We start from the raw sequence: 13976 nt of genomic DNA, 5'->3' as shown, positions 1-13976 counted from the left end.
CCTCTCGCAAAATTACGTCGGAATAGTGCATGAAAGAGTTTATTCCAGCACCTTTCAAAATCGCGATAATTTTCGCCAAAAACACAAAGGGGTTAGCCTTACTTTTTTTTTGGGCAAAAAACTTTTGGTCTCAGATTCGATCTGAATGACCCTTATCCGACCAATTGGATCCTCAGGAACTCAGAAATCGCAGCGAAAAGAGCGTAGGACCAACAGGAGAGAAATGGCGAGCAAAAAAGCACCTGCTGAAAAACGTCGAAAACACAGGATCTCGTTTTTTGCTGTAACTTTTGATCCGTCGATCGCAGCGTATTGGGACTGCGCCCAATCGATTCCTCTCGCAAAATTACGTCGGAATAGTGCATAAAAGAATTCATTTCAGCGCTTTTCAAAATCGCGAAAATTTTCGCCAAAAACACAAAGGGGTTAGCCTTACTTTTTTTTTGGGCAAAAAACTTTTGGTCTCAGATTCGATCTAAATGACCCTTATCCGACCAATTGGATCCTCAGGAACTCAGAAAACGCAGCGAAAAGAGCGTAGGCCCAACAGGAGAGAAATGGCGAGCAAAAAAGCACCTGCTGAAAAACGTCGAAAACACAGGATCTCGTTTTTTGCTGTAACTTTTGATCCGTCGATCGCAGCGTATTGGGACTGCGCCCAATCGATTTCTCTCGCAAAATTACGTCGATATAGTGCGCCAAAGAATTGATTTCGGCACTTTTCAAAATCGCGAAAATTTTCGCCAAAAACACAAAGGGGTTAGCCTTACTTTTTTTTTGGGCAAAAAACTTTTGGTCTCAGATTCGATCTGAATGACCCTTATCCGACCAATTGGATCCTCAGAAACTCAGAAATCGCAGCGAACAGAGCGTAGGCCCAACAGGAGAGAAATGGCGAGCAAAAAAGCACCTGCTGAAAAACGTCGAAAACACAGGATCTCGTTTTTTGCTGTAACTTTTGATCCGTCGATCGCAGCGTATTGGGACTGCGCCCAATTGATTTCTCTCGCAAAATTACGTCGATATAGTGCGCCAAAGAATTGATTTCAGCACTTTTCAAAATCGCGAAAATTTTCGCCAAAAACACAAAGGGGTTAGCCTTACTTTTTTTTTGGGCAAAAAACTTTTGGTCTCAGATTCGATCTGAATGACCCTTATCCGACCAATTGGATCCTCAGGAACTCAGAAATCGCAGCGAAAAGAGCGTAGGCCCAACAGGAGAGAAATGGCGAGCAAAAAAGCACCTGCTGAAAAACGTCGAAAACACAGGATCTCGTTTTTTGCTGTAACTTTTGATCCGTCGATCGCAGCGTATTGGGACTGCGCCCAATCGATTTCTCTCGCAAAATTACGTCGATATAGTGCGCCAAAGAATTGATTTCAGCACTTTTCAAAATCGCGAAAATTTTCGCCAAAAACACAAAGGGGTTAGCCTTACTTTTTTTTTGGGCAAAAAACTTTTGGTCTCAGATTCGATCTGAATGACCCTTATCCGACCAATTGGATCCTCAGGAACTCAGAAATCGCAGCGAAAAGAGCGTAGGCCCAACAGGAGAGAAATGGCGAGCAAAAAAGCACCTGCTGAAAAACGTCGAAAACACAGGATCTCGTTTTTTGCTGTAACTTTTGATCCGTCGATCGCAGCGTATTGGGACTGCGCCCAATCGATTTCTCTCGCAAAATTACGTCGATATAGTGCGCCAAAGAATTGATTTCAGCACTTTTCAAAATCGCGAAAATTTTCGCCAAAAACACAAAGGGGTTAGCCTTACTTTTTTTTTGGGCAAAAAACTTTTGGTCTCAGATTCGATCTGAATGACCCTTATCCGACCAATTGGATCCTCAGGAACTCAGAAATCGCAGCGAAAAGAGCGTAGGACCAACAGGAGAGAAATGGCGAGCAAAAAAGCACCTGCTGAAAAACGTCGAAAACACAGGATCTCGTTTTTTGCTGTAACTTTTGATCCGTCGATCGCAGCGTATTGGGACTGCGCCCAATCGATTTCTCTCGCAAAATTACGTCGGAATAGTGCATGAAAGAGTTCATTCCACCACTTTTCAAAATCGCGATAATTTTCGCCAAAAACACAAAGGGGTTAGCCTTACTTTTTTTTTGGGCAAAAAACTTTCGGTCTCAGATTCGATCTGAATGACCCTTATCCGACCAATTAGATCCTCAGGAACTCAGAAATCGCAGCGAAAAGAGCGTAGGACCAACAGGAGAGGAATAGCGAGCGAAAAAGCACTTGCTGAAAAATGTCGAAAATTCAGGCTCTGGTTTTTTGGCTGTAAGTTTCGATGCGTTGATCGCAGCGTATTGAGACTGCGCCCAATCAATTTCTCTCGCAAAATTACGTCGATATAGTGCGCCAAAGAATTGATTCCAGCACTTTTCAAAATCGCGAAAATTTTCGCCAAAAACACAAAGGGGTTAGCCTTACTTTTTTTTTGGGCAAAAAACTTTTGGTCTCAGATTCGATCTGAATGACCCTTATCCAACCAATTGGATCCTCAGGAACTCAGAAATCGCAGCGCAAAGAGCGTAGGCCCAACAGGAGAGAAATGGCGAGCAAAAAAGCACCTGCTGAAAAACGTCGAAAACACAGGATCTCGTTTTTTGCTGTAACTTTTGATCCGTCGATCGCAGCGTATTGGGACTGCGCCCAATCGATTTCTCTCGCAAAATTACGTCGGAATAGTGCATGAAAGAATTCATTCCAGCACTTTTCAAAATCGCGAAAATTTTCGCCAAAAACACAAAGGGGTTAGCCTTACTTTTTTTTTGGGCAAAAAACTTTTGGTCTCAGATTCGATCTGAATGACCCTTATCCGACCAATTGGATCCTCAGGAACTCAGAAATCGCAGCGAAAAGAGCGTAGGCCCAACAGGAGAGAAATGGCGAGCAAAAAAGCACCTGCTGAAAAACGTCGAAAACACAGGATCTCGTTTTTTGCTGTAACTTTTGATCCGTCGATCGCAGCGTATTGGGACTGCGCCCAATCGATTTCTCTCGCAAAATTACGTCGATATAGTGCGCCAAAGAATTGATTTCAGCACTTTTCAAAATCGCGAAAATTTTCGCCAAAAACACAAAGGGGTTAGCCTTACTTTTTTTTTTGGGCAAAAAACTTTTGGTCTCAGATTCGATCTGAATGACCCTTATCCGACCAATTGGATCCTCAGGAACTCAGAAATCGCAGCGAAAAGAGCGTAGGACCAACAGGAGAGAAATGGCGACCAAAAAAGCACCTGCTGAGAAACGTCGAAAACTCAGGATCTCGTTTTTTGCTGTAACTTTTGATCCGTTGATCGCAGCGTATTGGGACTGCGCCCAATCGATTCCTCTCGCAAAATTACGTCGGAATAGTGCATGAAAGAGTTTATTCCAGCACCTTTCAAAATCGCGATAATTTTCGCCAAAAACACAAAGGGGTTAGCCTTACTTTTTTTTTGGGCAAAAAACTTTTGGTCTCAGATTCGATCTGAATGACCCTTATCCGACCAATTGGATCCTCAGGAACTCAGAAATCGCAGCGAAAAGAGCGTAGGACCAACAGGAGAGAAATGGCGAGCAAAAAAGCACCTGCTGAAAAACGTCGAAAACACAGGATCTCGTTTTTTGCTGTAACTTTTGATCCGTCGATCGCAGCGTATTGGGACTGCGCCCAATCGATTCCTCTCGCAAAATTACGTCGGAATAGTGCATGAAAGAGTTTATTCCAGCACCTTTCAAAATCGCGATAATTTTCGCCAAAAACACAAAGGGGTTAGCCTTACTTTTTTTTTGGGCAAAAAACTTTTGGTCTCAGATTCGATCTGAATGACCCTTATCCGACCAATTGGATCCTCAGGAACTCAGAAATCGCAGCGAAAAGAGCGTAGGACCAACAGGAGAGAAATGGCGAGCAAAAAAGCACCTGCTGAAAAACGTCGAAAACACAGGATCTCGTTTTTTGCTGTAACTTTTGATCCGTCGATCGCAGCGTATTGGGACTGCGCCCAATCGATTTCTCTCGCAAAATTACGTCGGAATAGTGCATGAAAGAGTTCATTCCACCACTTTTCAAAATCGCGATAATTTTCGCCAAAAACACAAAGGGGTTAGCCTTACTTTTTTTTTGGGCAAAAAACTTTCGGTCTCAGATTCGATCTGAATGACCCTTATCCGACCAATTAGATCCTCAGGAACTCAGAAATCGCAGCGAAAAGAGCGTAGGACCAACAGGAGAGGAATAGCGAGCGAAAAAGCACTTGCTGAAAAATGTCGAAAATTCAGGCTCTGGTTTTTTGGCTGTAAGTTTCGATGCGTTGATCGCAGCGTATTGAGACTGCGCCCAATCAATTTCTCTCGCAAAATTACGTCGATATAGTGCGCCAAAGAATTGATTCCAGCACTTTTCAAAATCGCGAAAATTTTCGCCAAAAACACAAAGGGGTTAGCCTTACTTTTTTTTTGGGCAAAAAACTTTTGGTCTCAGATTCGATCTGAATGACCCTTATCCGACCAATTGGATCCTCAGGAACTCAGAAATCGCAGCGAAAAGAGCGTAGGACCAACAGAAGAGAAATGGCGAGCAAAAAAGCACCTGCTGAAAAACGTCGAAAACACAGGATCTCGTTTTTTGCTGTAACTTTTGATCCGTCGATCGCAGCGTATTGGGACTGCGCCCAATCGATTTCTTTCGCAAAATTACGTCGGAATAGTGCATGAAAGAGTTCATTTCAGCACCTTTCAAAATCGCGAAAATTTTCGCCAAAAACACAAAGGGGTTAGCCTTACTTTTTTTTTGGGCAAAAAACTTTTGGTCTCAGATTCGATCTGAATGACCCTTATCCGACCAATTGGATCCTCAGGAACTCAGAAATCGCAGCGAAAAGAGCGTAGGACCAACAGGAGAGAAATGGCGAGCAAAAAAGCACCTGCTGAAAAACGTCGAAAACACAGGATCTCGTTTTTTGCTGTAACTTTTGATCCGTCGATCGCAGCGTATTGGGACTGCGCCCAATCGATTTCTCTCGCAAAATTACGTCGGAATAGTGCATGAAAGAGTTCATTCCACCACTTTTCAAAATCGCGATAATTTTCGCCAAAAACACAAAGGGGTTAGCCTTACTTTTTTTTTGGGCAAGAAACTTCTGGTCTCAGATTCGATCTGAATGACCCTTATCCGACCAATTGGATCCTCAGGAACTCGGAAATCGCAGCGAAAAGAGCGTAGGACCAACAGGAGAGAAATGGCGAGCAAAAAAGCACCTGCTGAAAAACGTCGAAAACACAGGATCTCGTTTTTTGCTGTAACTTTTGATCCGTCGATCGCGGCGTATTGGGACTGCGCCCAATCGATTCCTCTCGCAAAATTACGTCGGAATAGTGCATGAAAGAATTTATTCCAGCGCTTTTCAAAATCGCGAAAATTTTCGCCAAAAACACAAAGGGGTTAGCCTTACTTTTTTTTTGGGCAAAAAACTTTTGGTCTCAGATTCGATCTAAATGACCCTTATCCGACCAATTGGATCCTCAGGAACTCAGAAATCGCAGCGAAAAGAGCGTAGGACCAACAGAAGAGAAATGGCGAGCAAAAAAGCACCTGCTGAAAAACGTCGAAAACACAGGATCTCGTTTTTTGCTGTAACTTTTGATCCGTCGATCGCAGCGTATTGGGACTGCGCCCAATCGATTTCTCTCGCAAAATTACGTCGGAATAGTGCATGAAAGAGTTCATTTCAGCACCTTTCAAAATCGCGAAAATTTTCGCCAAAAACACAAAGGGGTTAGCCTTACTTTTTTTTTGGGCAAAAAACTTTTGGTCTCAGATTCGATCTGAATGACCCTTATCCGACCAATTGGATCCTCAGGAACTCAGAAATCGCAGCGAAAAGAGCGTAGGCCCAACAGGAGAGAAATGGCGAGCAAAAAAGCACCTGCTGAAAAACGTCGAAAACACAGGATCTCGTTTTTTGCTGTAACTTTTGATCCGTCGATCGCAGCGTATTGGGACTGCGCCCAATCGATTTCTCTCGCAAAATTACGTCGGAATAGTGCATGAAAGAGTTCATTCCAGCACTTTTCAAAATCGCGAAAATTTTCGCCAAAAACACAAAGGGGTTAGCCTTACTTTTTTTTTGGGCAAAAAACTTTTGGTCTCAGATTCGATCTAAATGACCCTTATCCGACCAATTGGATCCTCAGGAACTCAGAAAACGCAGCGAAAAGAGCGTAGACCCAACAGGAGAGAAATGGCGAGCAAAAAAGCACCTGCTGAAAAACATCGAAAACACAGGATCTCGTTTTTTGCTGTAACTTTTGATCCGTCGATCGCAGCGTATTGGGACTGCGCACAATCGATTTCTCTCGCAAAATTACGTCGATATAGTGCGCCAAAGAATTGATTCCAGCACTTTTCAAAATCGCGAAAATTTTCGCCAAAAACACAAAGGGGTTAGCCTTACTTTTTTTTTGGGCAAAAAACTTTTGGTCTCAGATTCGATCTGAATGACCCTTATCCGACCAATTGGATCCTCAGGAACTCAGAAATCGCAGCGAAAAGAGCGTAGGACCAACAGAAGAGAAATGGCGAGCAAAAAAGCACCTGCTGAAAAACGTCGAAAACACAGGATCTCGTTTTTTGCTGTAACTTTTGATCCGTCGATCGCAGCGTATTGGGACTGCGCCCAATCGATTTCTCTCGCAAAATTACGTCGGAATAGTGCATGAAAGAGTTCATTTCAGCACCTTTCAAAATCGCGAAAATTTTCGCCAAAAACACAAAGGGGTTAGCCTTACTTTTTTTTTGGGCAAAAAACTTTTGGTCTCAGATTCGATCTGAATGACCCTTATCCGACCAATTGGATCCTCAGGAACTCAGAAATCGCAGCGAAAAGAGCGTAGGCCCAACAGGAGAGAAATGGCGAGCAAAAAAGCACCTGCTGAAAAACGTCGAAAACACAGGATCTCGTTTTTTGCTGTAACTTTTGATCCGTCGATCGCAGCGTATTGGGACTGCGCCCAATCGATTTCTCTCGCAAAATTACGTCGGAATAGTGCATGAAAGAGTTCATTCCAGCACTTTTCAAAATCGCGAAAATTTTCGCCAAAAACACAAAGGGGTTAGCCTTACTTTTTTTTTGGGCAAAAAACTTTTGGTCTCAGATTCGATCTGAATGACCCTTATCCGACCAATTGGATCCTCAGGAACTCAGAAATCGCAGCGAAAAGAGCGTAGGCCCAACAGGAGAGAAATGGCGAGCAAAAAAGCACCTGCTGAAAAACGTCGAAAACACAGGATCTCGTTTTTTGCTGTAACTTTTGATCCGTCGATCGCAGCGTATTGGGACTGCGCCCAATCGATTTCTCTCGCAAAATTACGTCGATATAGTGCGCCAAAGAACTGATTTCAGCACTTTCCAAAATCGCGAAAATTTTCGCCAGAAACACAAAGGGGTTAGCCTTACTTTTTTTTTGGGCAAAAAACTTTTGGTCTCAGATTCGATCTGAATGACCCTTATCCGACCAATTGGATCCTCAGGAACTCAGAAATCGCAGCGACAAGAGCGTAGGACCAACAGGAGAGAAATGGCGACCAAAAAAGCACCTGCTGAAAAACGTCGAAAACACAGGATCTCGTTTTTTGCTGTAACTTTTGATCCGTCGATCGCAGCGTATTGGGACTGCGCCCAATCGATTCCTCTCGCAAAATTACGTCGGAATAGTGCATGAAAGAATTCATTCCAGCGCTTTTCAAAATCGCGAAAATTTTCGCCAAAAACACAAAGGGGTTAGCCTTACTTTTTTTTTGGGCAAAAAACTTTTGGTCTCAGATTCGATCTGAATGACCCTTATCCGACCAATTGGATCCTCAGGAACTCAGAAATCGCAGCGAAAAGAGCGTAGGACCAACAGGAGAGAAATGGCGAGCAAAAAAGCACCTGCTGAAAAACGTCGAAAACACAGGATCTCGTTTTTTGCTGTAACTTTTGATCCGTTGATCGCAGCGTATTGGGACTGCGCCCAATCGATTCCTCTCGCAAAATTACGTCGGAATAGTGCATGAAAGAGTTTATTCCAGCACCTTTCAAAATCGCGATAATTTTCGCCAAAAACACAAAGGGGTTAGCCTTACTTTTTTTTTGGGCAAAAAACTTTTGGTCTCAGATTCGATCTGAATGACCCTTATCCGACCAATTGGATCCTCAGGAACTCAGAAATCGCAGCGAAAAGAGCGTAGGACCAACAGGAGAGAAATGGCGACCAAAAAAGCACCTGCTGAAAAACGTCGAAAACACAGGATCTCGTTTTCTGCTGTAACTTTTGATCCGTCGATCGCAGCGTATTGGGACTGCGCCCAATCGATTTCTCTCGCAAAATTCCGTCGATATAGTGCGCCAAAGAATTGATTCCAGCACTTTTCAAAATTGCGAAAATTTTCGCCAAAAACACAAAGGGGTTAGCCTTACTTTTTTTTTGGGCAAAAAACTTTTGGTTTCAGATTCGATCTGAATGACCCTTATCCGACCAATTGGATCCTCAGGAACTCAGAAAACGCAGCGAAAAGAGCGTAGGCCCAACAGGAGAGAAATGGCGAGCAAAAAAGCACCTGCTGAAAAACGTCGAAAACACAGGATCTCGTTTTTTGCTGTAACTTTTGATCCGTCGATCGCAGCCTATTGGGACTGCGCCCAATCGATTCCTCTCGCAAAATTACGTCGGAATAGTGCATGAAAGAGTTTATTCCAGCACTTTTCAAAATCGCGATAATTTTCGCCAAAAACACAAAGGGGTTAGCCTTACTTTTTTTTTGGGCAAAAAACTTTTGGTCTCAGATTTGATTTATATGACCCTCATCTGACCAGTCGGACCCTCAGGAACTCAGAAATTGCAGCGAAAAGAGCGTAGGACCAACAGGAGAGAAATGGCGAGCGAAAAAGCACTCGGTGAAAAATGTCGAAAATTCAGGCTCTGGTTTTTTGGCTGTAACTTTTGATGCGTTGATCGCAGCGTATTGGGACTGCGCCCAATCGATTTCCCTCGCAAAATTACGTCGGAATAGTGAATGAAAGAATTTATTTCAGCAATTTTCAAGATCGCTAAAGTTTTCGCCAAAAATGCAATGGGGCGAAAGTAAGCCCCACTGCATCTACGAGCAAAAAATCACAGGTTTCCCATTCTATCCGTATGACCCTCTCTGACCAATCGGACCCGCAGGAGCTCAGCAATGTTACGTGAAAAGCATACGACTATCAGCAATGCAATAATAATAGGCAGACTCGTCTTCTGAACGTCAGTCGCGTTCCGTTCCGCGCATTGTCCTCGGGCTGCGCAGAACTGAAGTGGCTTGCAATATTGCTTTCCATGTGAAGCATCGCAAAATTGATTCATATATTTTTCAAAATCGACTAAATTCACATCACATCGCAAGGGGCCCAATTATTTTTCGTCTCACAATGAATTGGTATGATTCTTGTCATACTCATCGGAACCGTGGCAGTGTGAACGAGAGATCAAGAACAGCAAAAGAACCAACAGATGGGGAAATTCAAAACAATACGGTTAAAATTAATTTTCTGTTTATTTCAATACAGGTTACATAAAATACAGACAGTACTTTATCATAGATCATACATTGTAATCTACAGAGGTATGTTGCACCCATACGCCGAAACTGAAGCTTCACTTATAATAACTATCTGATATAGATCATGCATATTCTGCTGAATACAATGCATACTGCACACTCATTTCCGCACATGTACAATACTTAGGTTTTTCATGTAATGTTTAATTTTTGTGGAATTCTCTTCGTTTCTCACTTCAATACTATTTTTCAGATACTTAAATTACTACACACAGTGACACTCGAACACTCATACCGTAATTCAGGCGCATTGATTCAACCATAACATTGATGCATCAATTTTTGATTTTCCATCCTTACCTTTTTGAAAACCCATCGCAAATTTCATGATTTTCGGCCGTAACTTATTATCTGTCGTTCATAGGATAATTATTGCTCATTCTGCAGTTTCGTAAGAGAAATCGGATCCCCCCACAGGTGCAAAATAGACACGTAGGACAGCAGAAGACCAACAGCTGAAGAAATACTGTGAAATTTCTTCGTTTTTCGGCTGCACCTTTGCATCTGTTATCCTAGCGTATTCGGACTTCGCGCAATCCATTCCTATTGCAAAATCACGTCGATATAGTACATCGAAGAATTGATTCCAGCATTTTGCAAAAACGTCAAAATATCACCAAAAACCGAAAACCTTACTTTTTTAAGTAAAGTTCTTCCGTCTCAGAATTGAATGGTATGATACTTTCTGCACCAACTTGACCTTCAATCACGCAAAAATCACATCGGAAAAAGCCTAGGATCAAACAAACAGCAGATAAATTTCTGTATACAGTTTTTCTCGCGTTTGTTATTGTTGTTCTTGTCAATTGTAATGTGTCACGTGTCATGTCTTTTCTTCATGTGTCAAGTCTTATGTATTAGGTCTCAAGTCTCAATTGGTCACTATAAAGTCCTGTGTTTTTTGTCTAATATCAACATCGAGAATTTTTTGGTATCGAAAATTGTTTCATTGTCAGCGAGCTCAATTTGATGGTTTTTATGGAATAAGAATGTATTATAATATAACAGAAATAAAGTTCACCCAAACATGGTGATTTATTGCACGATGTTCCAGAACACACATCAGTTTCCTAAAAAAAATGTTATGTCCTAATACGGAGCCCCTATCAAGGCGGGACCCGGGGCTTCAGCCTCTCAAAGCTTCTTCCTCAATCCAGTACTGGATTTGTAGGTTCTTTTTCCGATTAATCGATCTCTCAGGGTCGCAAAAAACACTACTAGAACATCGTAGGATAAGTAGCTGGGCAATTACGAAGCATATTTTCTGTTTTGCGGCTATTACCTTCGATTCGCTCACCACAGTTCCTTCAGACTATGCTTAACTTATTTTTTTCAAAACTCACGTTCGTGTAGCGTCTGTATAATCGATAGTTTTTATTCGAAAAGCGAAAAATATTTTCCCATACAAGTCTGCCGCGACTGTGCATGGTAAAATAATCTCGATTGATGTTTCTGTATTCTATAAGATCGTACAGTGCGTGTGAGCCAGTTCTGGCTCTTTCCTCGTGACCTCAGTGTCGCAGTAATACTTGTAGTATCGCGTGTGACAAACTTCGAAGCTCGATGAAACAAAAGTAACGGGGAGAGAGGTACCAACGTGAATGCATAAAGGTTCGATCTAGATTGCACTGCATAGGCCGGAACCGAAATCACCTCTCTACGTATATCTATACATATGTATGTACCTGCATTGCATATGGATATAAAGTTATTCTCTACACATATGTTTATTCACGCACACCTGAGTCGAATCTGTCGCTGGTGGTGCTGACTCGATACGATATCAAGGCCAGTGATCCTATTATCCGAGTTTCTTGTAGCACCAACTGACAATGAGTAGCGTTCACGGAGAAAAAAATCTGAGAAAAATTACCCTGCTGTTACTATAATCGTGATGTAAAAAACACCTAATGCAGTTGTTACCGTGCTGCATCAGAAAAATGTGTCGTCACATTTTAAATTTTGTGCTGCCGAAATACATAGTTTTTACGCAAGGTAGTAATTTTTTTCATAAAAACCCATAATTTTTGTAACATGCATCAATCAAAACTGCATTAGGTGTATTTTACATCACGATTAGTAACAGCAGGCTAATTTTTCTCAGATTTTTCTCTTCGTGTACCTACGACTAAATCTGACTAGAGACGATAAGTATTCAACGGGAAACGGTATCAAATTCGCTGAAATCAGAGTAGAAATTTTACAAAGTCGAAGAAATCACTACAATATTACAATAATCACGTATCAATTTTTAGGAGCGAAATTTCAAGCTGTTCTGGACTAATTGAACATTTTTATTCTACAATGAATTTGCAAAAATCTAGGTGCGTAATCCCTGGCAAAAGTTCTCTTGTACAGTTGTAAAACGATGCATCATGGATGTCATTATGACGATCGGTGTAAAAACAAGAATGGATATTATAGAAATAAAACATCGCGCGTCAAATAACGACTGTAACGGAATTGCAGCCGTGACGCTTTGAAGCGTGATACGTGACTCGACAGAGGATAACAATTTAACAATTACACGAAACCAACATGGTACATCCATTGACAATGTTGTTACAATTAGTTAGGGAATGCAAAACGAAAAAAAAACCTTCATTGTATGTAGCACTCGAAATGAAAATCGTGGGTAATTATCGAATAACTGTTGTAACTGTTATACGTTCCTCGATACGAATAAGGCGACACTGTAATCCTGATGTTTTTCATTTCTACTAGAAATTTTGGAAAAAAAAAACACAGTGAGCATCGAATTGTCGGGTGGCAAAAATTGCCAAGGAGAGAAGATATAAGAACGAAACGAACAAGCACAAGGATGCAAGTTTAATAAAACGCGTATACGATCAAACAACTTAAGGAAGGATTGTGAGCATTCATTCGGTTATTTCACATTAGCACGTGAAATTAACAACTATCCGAAAGAAAACCTTCAGTTTCCGAGTGCTAATTAGCTACATACTTTGGACTTAGTTGAAGTAAAGCAAAGGAAATAATCGTTAAGCTCTACAGCTAGTCTTGCATGAAAGTGTACGTGCGTAATAACGCATAAGCATAACTGAGGCGTAAATATATGTGCATTGTCGACTGGAAAATATAATAGCCGTACCGTTATCCCTGGGTTATAACCACTCATCTGCTCCGGCCGAGTGATCCCAAACAGTTTCGAACGAAGTTCAATTATGATTTCTGTAAAATACGAACCTGCACACGTTTTTACAATAATCATTACGACCATCGTTCGGTTACGCGAATTAATCATCAGATATACACGTTGATGACGAATAGAAAAGTCATATCCGAACCACTTGTATTCGGGAACAATTCATTGACGTTAATCAAAAACTCGACAATTCCAATTTGGTCAGCCTATGGCAATATAACAGATTAATTTTATTATCTCAAGTTCGGCACAATTATACGTCACTGGTCGTGAATTTTGACGCGAGTTGCGTCGATTGCAATAATGTATTACCTACACAGGTTCAATTTTAATCAAATAATACTATCGATTGCTTCTTGTTTGAAAAGTCTCTTAGCCTGAAATAATGGTTACATGATTCCGATATACTCGCATGTGCAACTCGAGTGCATGCAGCATACGTATATCTACATATCTACATATTACGTTCGAACCTACGTACGTACATATATACCACCGTCTTGCGGATATGTTCACCAGTTGGATCGGTTGATGTCGGTATGTATACTCGTAATAAACGAAATAGCGTACGCTTTAATGCACCAAGGCTACGGATGACTTTCTAACAACAATCACTTTATGTAACGGCCATTATTCGTTCCTTTATTACAACAAACGTAAATACAAATAATAGTTCATAGTAATAATTATTGATGATAATATTATATTCATAGTAGTAATAATAATAATAATAATAGTAGTGGTATTGATAATGATACTAGTCATATATGAACAAAATCGACAAGTGATCGGGGGATTTGTTATTATTTATTATAAATACATTGTGGAGGAGGGACTAGAGGGCCTCTTTGGCGATTGGCCGCTGCCGCAAATCGTCGGCTAATTATTGTCAACAAAACACGACTTAAGTCAAACAAACAAATTATAACGATTAAATGGTCAAACAATTGACATTTACTTACATAAAAAAATTTTTACACGAAATTTATAACATTCAAGCGCTTACACTACACACAGTTCACTGTCAAACAATGATAAACCGTTGCACAAAAATACTCTGCAGCCACACTTTCGTTTTAAAAAGAACCTGGTCATTTGTTTCATTTCTACATTCATTCATTCGAAAAATTCTCTACGACCTTTCAGAGTTTTCTAATTTTGCGCCACAGTCTTATAA

This window comes from Neodiprion fabricii, chromosome 1 (assembly GCF_021155785.1).
Source record: "Neodiprion fabricii isolate iyNeoFabr1 chromosome 1, iyNeoFabr1.1, whole genome shotgun sequence".
NCBI classification, from domain to species: domain Eukaryota; kingdom Metazoa; phylum Arthropoda; class Insecta; order Hymenoptera; family Diprionidae; genus Neodiprion; species Neodiprion fabricii.
The sequence above is the reverse complement of the archived record's forward strand: the minus strand, read 5'-3'. Positions refer to the sequence as shown.